The following is a 7,809-nucleotide window of genomic DNA, read 5'->3' as shown; positions in this document are numbered from 1 at the left end:
TCAGTTGCCTACAAATACTATGAAGTTGCCTAACATTGATACCCGGTTGCCTATCTGTGATGCTCAGTTGCCTACAAATACTATGAAATTGAACATTGATGCACAGTTGCCTATCATTGATGATTAGTTGCCTGTTGTTGAAGCCCAGTTGCCTACAATCACTATGAAATTGCCTAACACTGATGTCCATTTTGCCTATCGTTAGTGACCAGTTGCCCACGGTTCATGCTCGGTTGGCTACAAAATACTATGAAATTTCCTAACATTGATGTTAGTTGCCTAACTTTACAAATTAGTTGCCGACTAATATTGGGATGTTTCTTATCATTCTTTTTCTAAGTTGCCTACCTGTGATGCTCTGTTGTCTGCCATTTCTATTTTAGTTGCCTAGAATACATTGAAAAGGTGGTCCATCATTGTTAGCAAGTTGCCTTTCTATGAAACTAAGTTGTTTACCATACTAAAAGGTATTACATGCAACTAAGGATGATGTTAAGCTACTCGCTTGTCATGGCAAGCCGCTTAGAATAATGTTAGCCTACCCCAGAAACTAAGTTGCCTACAATACTATCAAATTGGAGGCGGAGCTAATTATGATAGAAAACTTAGAAGTGAAGCTACTTAACTAGATAGTCATGGTAGCCAACTTCAAAGAGATTTTCAATCATAGAAAGTCATACTAAACAAACTAACAAGAAGTTGCTTTCCTATAGCACTAAAGTTGCCTCCGTAGCACCCAAAGTTGCTCATAAAAAAAGTTAGTCGAAACATACTCATATGGGATCTAGTTTTAAAGATCTCGCCACGATTAACCTAAGGGTGAAAATATATCTTAATTTTGATGCTTGGTCTAAAAGTTATAGCTTTTCAAAATTTTGAAAACGCTAATTAAATGCATGCAGATCTAAGTTTGAACTGAATCCCCATCTCATGCAGTCTCCCCACGTGCGCCACACCTTTGCGCTTGTCGTGACGTGGGTTATTATTGTTCTGGTCGGACGATTCCGCACGCGTCGGTGGCGATCGGGCGCAACGGACGGCTCTCGCGTGTGCGCTCATGACGCCCATATGGCGCACCTGCACAATTGAGTATTTAGATTTTTTTATCTCAGCACTGCTAATGGCGAATGGAATCCGACAAAAGAAAAGCTGAGGTATTATTGATGTGGAGGCTATCTGATCGATCCCATTATGCACTAGACAACTGCATGACTTTTGATCATGGGCTCATGAGAATAATGGAGTTATTATGGTAAAACGGCCGACGTGATCAACTTTTGGTCAGTGGGTCATGAGAATAATGCAGTTTTTATGGCGTACCGAATGCTTGTGGCAACCAAGCTTAGGCGTGAAGCTTGACTCCAATAGTGCCCCGCCACGTCGAACTCTTAGGAGAACATAAAATGTGGACTAAGATGTGGAAGGTTTGATGTCCCTTCAAAAGTCAAAAAATTTCTTTGGAGGCTTGCACAACAGTCCCTCCCAACAGCCGACTTATCACATCACAGAAATATGTCAACGATCTCTAGCTGTGGTCTTTCCGGCGCGGATGACTCTTGGCAGCATTCATCGCTACATTGCAATGTGGCTCGATGCGTATGGGCGTTACAAGAAGCTGACTTGGTGGAAGCACTAAATGGAGTTAGGGAACCAGATGCCAAAAGATGGATTTTCTCGCTAATGGAAGAGCTCCTACATGACAACTTTGTCCAAGTTCTTGTCACTCTATGGGCTATATGGTATGGTCGACGACAAGCACTCCATGAACAGATTTTTTAGAGCCCACATGCTACACATAGCTTCATAATGAAATACATAAGGGAGCTAGATGATTATAAGCCCAAGAATACACAGGCCGCGGCTCCCCATGTGGCAAGGCATCAATGAGTAGGATGAATCTTGCATGTGCAAGGTGTTGCCAAGATAAGAGTTGACAGTGCCGTATCGCATGAAGCAAATGAAGGATCATTTAGTGCAGGATACATGGATTCATCGAATGTCTATCCAGGCATCTCAACCATTAGGATCTCCGGGATTACAGATTCATCGTCTCTTGAAGCGCTGGCTTGTCGAGAGCCTATGGCTCTTGCTCTACACCTATCACTATCACATGTGAAGATCACTTCAGATTGTCAAGCTGTAGTCAATAACATCAAACAGGGAACCGCAGGAACCTTTGCGAGCGCCATAAGGGAGGTTATAGCTACTACAAGCGAATGCTCCTTCATCTTTGAAGGTTGTGACACCAATTTAAGGTACATAAACCTGCTAGACATGCTTTTGGTTTGGAGTTTGGCTGCCATCTTTGGCTATTGAACCCTCTAGATCTTTCTTGTATTCACAAATACATTGTTGAATTATAAATAAAGTGTGTTTGGACTAAAAAAATCCTGGTTTTTTATTATTCATTTTTGATTCTTATTAGTTTTTTGTTTCCTTTTTCCTTTTTTTTTCTTTTCCTTTTTTCTTTCTTATTTTTTCTTTTTCTTTCTTCATAAGTTCAAATTTTCAAAAACTATTCAGATTTTGAAAAGTTGTTCATTTTCCCAAATATTTTTTGTGTTTTTTTTAAAAAATGTAAATTTTAGAAATATGTGTTCTTAAATAATTGTTCGCAAGTTTAAAAATCTTGTTTAAAAATTTTGTGCATAAATTAAAAAAATGTGCGTGTTTTTTGAAAATTGCTTGGAAAATTTTCAATTTTTTTGTTTTCTTGAAAATGTTCAGTTTAAAAAAATTAGGTTTCCCCTTTTTTACCAATTCAGAAAATGTTCAAAAAAAATTCAAAATAAGTTTGAATTTGATAAACTATTATCAAAATCCAAAAATTGTTCGGAAATTTCAGAAAGTATTCGTGTAAATTATTTGTGTTTTCAAAGTATATTTGGATTTTTGTATAATCCATCTCATAAAAAATGTCCATGTCAAGAAATGTTTGCGTTTTTTAATGTTTGGAATTCACCACTGCAGGGAGTTCTTAAACATTGGCGCTGCCTATCTTCTTCTATCACTATCACTCACTAGTTCGAGTGGCTAGCATTACAGATTCATAGTTAGAGGTCGCGAGTTTGATTCCTTCGAAGTGCGTCGATTTTTCGTGCTCGCTGATAGGTGAAATAAGTGTCCAATAAGAGCTCCTGAATCTAGGATTGGAAATCAAGAGGTGCCTAGATATTGGTGCTCCTAAAGCGGGGAAAACCTATTTTAAGGAGATATTTGCGCTCTCGGATTACCAAATTAGCGGTTGCACGGACACATGACAATATGTAAAAAAGTAGGAATTTCTGCGGTATCAGATGCGGAGATTGGGGTCCTTGGTTCGCTTTTGTCTCAATTGCTGGCAGGGAAGGGGCCCTTAAATTTCCGTCTCAGTGCCTCTTTTCTCCTACTATTCTAACAACGAGGCCTCCATTTCGAATTCGGATGTTGTGCTAAACTGTACCGCCCCGCCCCCAATACCCCTTACCTCCATTGTTGCCCGGTTCATGCCAACCCACCCCACCCCAATGAACGAGAGCGTGCGCCATGGACATTCCCTTGCTCCGCTTCGGCCATGGACACCCCCTTGCCCCGCATTGGCGAAAACCACCCCCGTGACATCACCTAAACCCTAGAAAATCGAACCCCCAGGGCCGAATCAGACACGAGAAAAACAACGTGGGGGGGGGGGGGGGGATCACCGCTGCATGTCACCAACGATGCGCGCCTGCCCCGCGCAAGCCGTCGTGAATGGAGGAGGAGGGGAAATCGCGAGCAGTTGTGTGGCAACGGGTGTTGCGAAAAATGGTTTCGAACCAAGAGGGCGGAGTGGGGGCAGTTTCGCCTAAATTTATTGTCGGGCCAATGCTCGTCGAGGCCCCTCTCTCTGTCGCCACGTGTGTCGGGAGATTGAGCCGCATCCGATAGTGGCGTGTGTGCGCTTGGTTCGACTGAGAAATGCAGCTGCACTTTCTAGCATTTAGGTTTATTTTGCGGCGCTATTTAGAGGAGGGCATACTACCGTCTGAATCATACATTTGTGCCTGAAACATTCATACATTTGTCAACTTTCTGTTCGCTGTAAAATTTGAATTTAGCTCGATCTCTTTCTAATGCAAAATAGACACCCCCCAAAGATAAAAACAAATTTCAAGATAAAAAACTATTGCGAAGAATCTTAGTGCGCCATGGCAATGTCAAGAAAAACTGTGAATTGAAACATGTCGATGCCGCAATGGCAAGCTGGACGAATCGATTAGGACTGCCACCCATTGCTCGTCACGTAGCATCTCCTCCTCGAGCTCCCTGATGCGCACGCCCCTCCCATGCCTTCCCCCTCCTTCTCCGCGTCTCCGCGGCGGCGGCCTCCAGCGCGGTCTCCAGCGCCCATTGTTCGCCATCACGTAGCACTAGCATCTCCCTCTCGAGCTCCCTGATGCGCGCGTCCGTCGCCACGGTCTGCTCCGTCTTCTCCCGCACTTCCGCCGCGGCAAGCTCGCCGGCCCTCGCAGCGGCCTCGACGGCAGCCTCGGCCTCCTCCGCGTGCCGCTGGGCCTCGTGCATCAGTGCCACGGCCACGTTACGCCGCAGCACCGCCGATTCGAGGGCGCGCTGGAGGGACGCCACGCGCACGTTGACTGCCCAGAGTGCCTCGCCGTCGGAGACCGCCTCCTCGTTGGCATCCCACAGCCGGCGACGGGGCGACTCCGTGCTGTCCGTCTCGTATCCCACGAACGACAGCAGTCTCCTCCAGCACGGACACGCCATTGTTTGCGCAGCCAGGTGCAATTATTCCGAGTTCGAAGGGTTCTTTCGATCCGATCGTGCCAAGGTAGTAGGAAGATAGTAGGAAAAGAGTTAGCGTCCTATTACGGCACGGACCACGTACAAAGAGTACGAATATGACGCGAACCAACGATCACGGCCTTCCAACCGGAGTCGGCCGTGCCTTCAATAAAGGGTGCGATCCCCGCGTCTCCACCTCACCACAACACCAACGCAAATCAGCGCTCCACAACATCCATCGAAGGTAATACACGAGAGACCACGCAGCAAGTCGATCAACGAGAGTTGAAGGCGATGGCGAGCGCGGCAACGTCGAAGAAGGCGGCGAACCGGCTGGTGGTGGAGGAGGCCACCACCAACGACGACAACTCCGTCTGCAACCTCCACCCGGCCACCATGGAGAAGCTCTCCATATTCCAGGGCGACATCGTGCTGCTCAAGGGCAAACGCCGCCACAACACGGTCTGCATGGCACTGGCCGACGACACCTGCGATGGGCACAAGCTCAGGATCAACAAGGTGGCCCGCTCCAACCTGCGCGTGCGCATCACCGATGTCGTGTCCGTGCACCTGTGTCACGACGCCAAGTTCGGCAAGCGCGTGCACATCCTCCCTCTGGACGACACCATCGAGGGCATCACGGGGAACCTCTTCGACGCCTACCTCAAGCCTCACTTCGTGGATGCCTTCCGCCCGGTCCACAAGGGCGACCTCTTCCTCGTGCGTGGCGGCATGCGGAGCGTCGAGTTCAAGGTCATGGAGATCGACCCTGCGGTGGACTACTGCTTCATGGCGCCCGACACGGAGATCTTCTGCGAGGGCGAGCCGGTCAAGCGGGAGGACGAGGAGAGGCTTGACGACGTCGGCTACGACGACGTCGGTGGCATGGGGAAACCGCTGACTCTGATCAGGGAGCTCGTCGAGCTGCCACTCAGGCATCCCCAGATCTTCAAGAGCATTGGCGTCAAGCCTCCCAAGGGCATCCTCCTGTACGGCCCTCCAGGGTCCGGCAAGACGTTGATCGCCCGTGCGGTGGCCAACGAGACCGGGGCCTTCTTCTTCCTTATCAACGGGCCAGAGATAATGTCGAAGATGGCCGGAGAGAGCGAGAGCAACCTGAGGAAGGCCTTCGAGGAGGCCGAGAAGAACGCGCCCTCCATCATCTTCATCGACGAGATCGACTCCATTGCTCCGAACAGGGAGAAGACTCACGGCGAGGTCGAGAGGCGCATCGTCTCCCAGCTGCTGACTCTGATGGACGGCATGAAGGCCCGCGCGCACGTCATCGTCATGGGCGCCACGAACCGTCCCAACAGCATCGACCCTGCCTTGAGGCGCTTCGGGAGGTTCGATCGCGAGATCGACATCGGCGTGCCAGACGAGGTCGGGCGTCTCGAAGTGCTCCGCATCCACACCAAAAACATGAAGCTGGACGAGGACGTCAACCTTGAGGTGGTTGCCAAGGATACGCACGGCTACGTCGGCGCCGACTTGGCCGCGCTCTGCACTGAGGCGGCGCTGCAGTGCATCAGGGAGAAGATGGACGTCATCGACTTAGAGGATGACACCATCGACGCCGAGATCTTGAACTCCATGGCCGTCACCAATGACCACCTTAAGACGGCTCTCGTCAGCACGAACCCGTCTGCGCTACGTGAGACCGTCGTGGAGGTGCCGAACGTCAGCTGGACCGATATCGGCGGCCTCGACGGCGTCAAGAGGGAGCTGCAAGAGACCGTTCAGTACCCGGTCGAGCACCCGGAGAAATTCGAGAAGTTCGGTATGTCGCCATCCAAGGGCGTCCTGTTCTACGGGCCACCAGGCTGCGGCAAGACCTTGCTGGCGAAGGCTATCGCCAACGAGTGCCAGGCCAACTTCATCAGCATCAAAGGGCCAGAGCTGCTCACCATGTGGTTCGGCGAGAGCGAGGCCAACGTGCGCGAGATCTTCGACAAGGCACGTCAGTCTGCGCCGTGCGTGCTGTTCTTCGACGAGCTCGACTCCATCGCTACCCAAAGGGGCGGCAGAGTGGGCGACGCCGGCGGCGCGGCGGACAGGGCCCTGAACCAGCTGCTCACCGAGATGGACGGCATGAACGCCAAGAAGACGGTCTTCATCATCGGCGCCACCAATAGGCCTGACATTATTGACTCGGCATTACTCCGTCCTGGCCGTCTGGACCAACTCATCTACATCCCCTTGCCGGACGAGGCCTCGCGGCATCAAATCTTTAAGGCCTGCCTCAGGAAGTCTCCCGTGGCCAAGGACGTTGACCTCGGTGCTCTCGCAAGGTTCACCGCTGGCTTTAGCGGTGCCGACATCACGGAGATTTGCCAGAGGGCGTGCAAGTACGCCATCAGAGAAGACATTGAAAAGGACATGGAGCGGCAGAGGAAGGGGAAAGACACCATGGAAGTGGACGGCGGGCAGGAAGAGGACGAGGTGGCTGAGATAAAGGCGGCTCACTTCGAGTTGTCGATGAAGTATGCGAGGCGGAGCGTGAGCGACGCCGACATCAGGAAGTACCAGGCCTTTGCGCAGACGCTGCAACAGTCTAGGGGGTTCGGCACTGAGTTCCGCTTTCCGGCGCAGCCACAGGCGGCAGAAGCTGCTGCAGACAACTCCGCGGCAGCTGATGAGGAGGAAGATGATCTGTACAAGTGATCCAGTAAACATTGTTAGAACATGAAGTAGGAGTACCAGAATATTATAGGCTATGTTTTTGTTCTCGTCGATCACTTCTTTCCATGTATGTAATTTTCGTTAGTAAGAATTTATTTACATACATACATTATACAGAAATGCAGTTGACGAAATAAGAAGCTCTTTGTTGTGCTTTCTATTCATTGTAGGCAGGGATAAGACTCTGAAAACTAGACTAAGCCGTGAACTGAACCGTGGATTGCACGCAATTAGCGCGCTTCTCTCTCAACCCCCCTCTCCTCTGCTCCTGCACAAGATGCAGAAGGTCACTGGATATGTCTGACATGTGAGCCTGTAAGAACATGAGTTTCATATTATTGAACCTGTAAGAACTAGAGCTGA

General features: G+C 49.7%; 1 pseudogene; it reads left to right on the top strand.

The window, feature by feature from the left end:
* The first annotated feature begins 4,989 nt into the window (after positions 1 to 4,989).
* LOC125548170 (cell division control protein 48 homolog D pseudogene) lies at positions 4,990 to 7,523 on the top strand (annotated as a pseudogene).
* Positions 7,524 to 7,809: the final 286 nt, after the last annotated feature.

The sequence above is a fragment of the Triticum urartu genome, chromosome 3A (assembly GCF_056163025.1).
Source record: "Triticum urartu cultivar PI428250 chromosome 3A, HENAU_Tu73, whole genome shotgun sequence".
Taxonomy (NCBI): domain Eukaryota; kingdom Viridiplantae; phylum Streptophyta; class Magnoliopsida; order Poales; family Poaceae; genus Triticum; species Triticum urartu.
The sequence above is the reverse complement of the archived record's forward strand: the minus strand, read 5'-3'. Positions and strand labels throughout refer to the sequence as shown.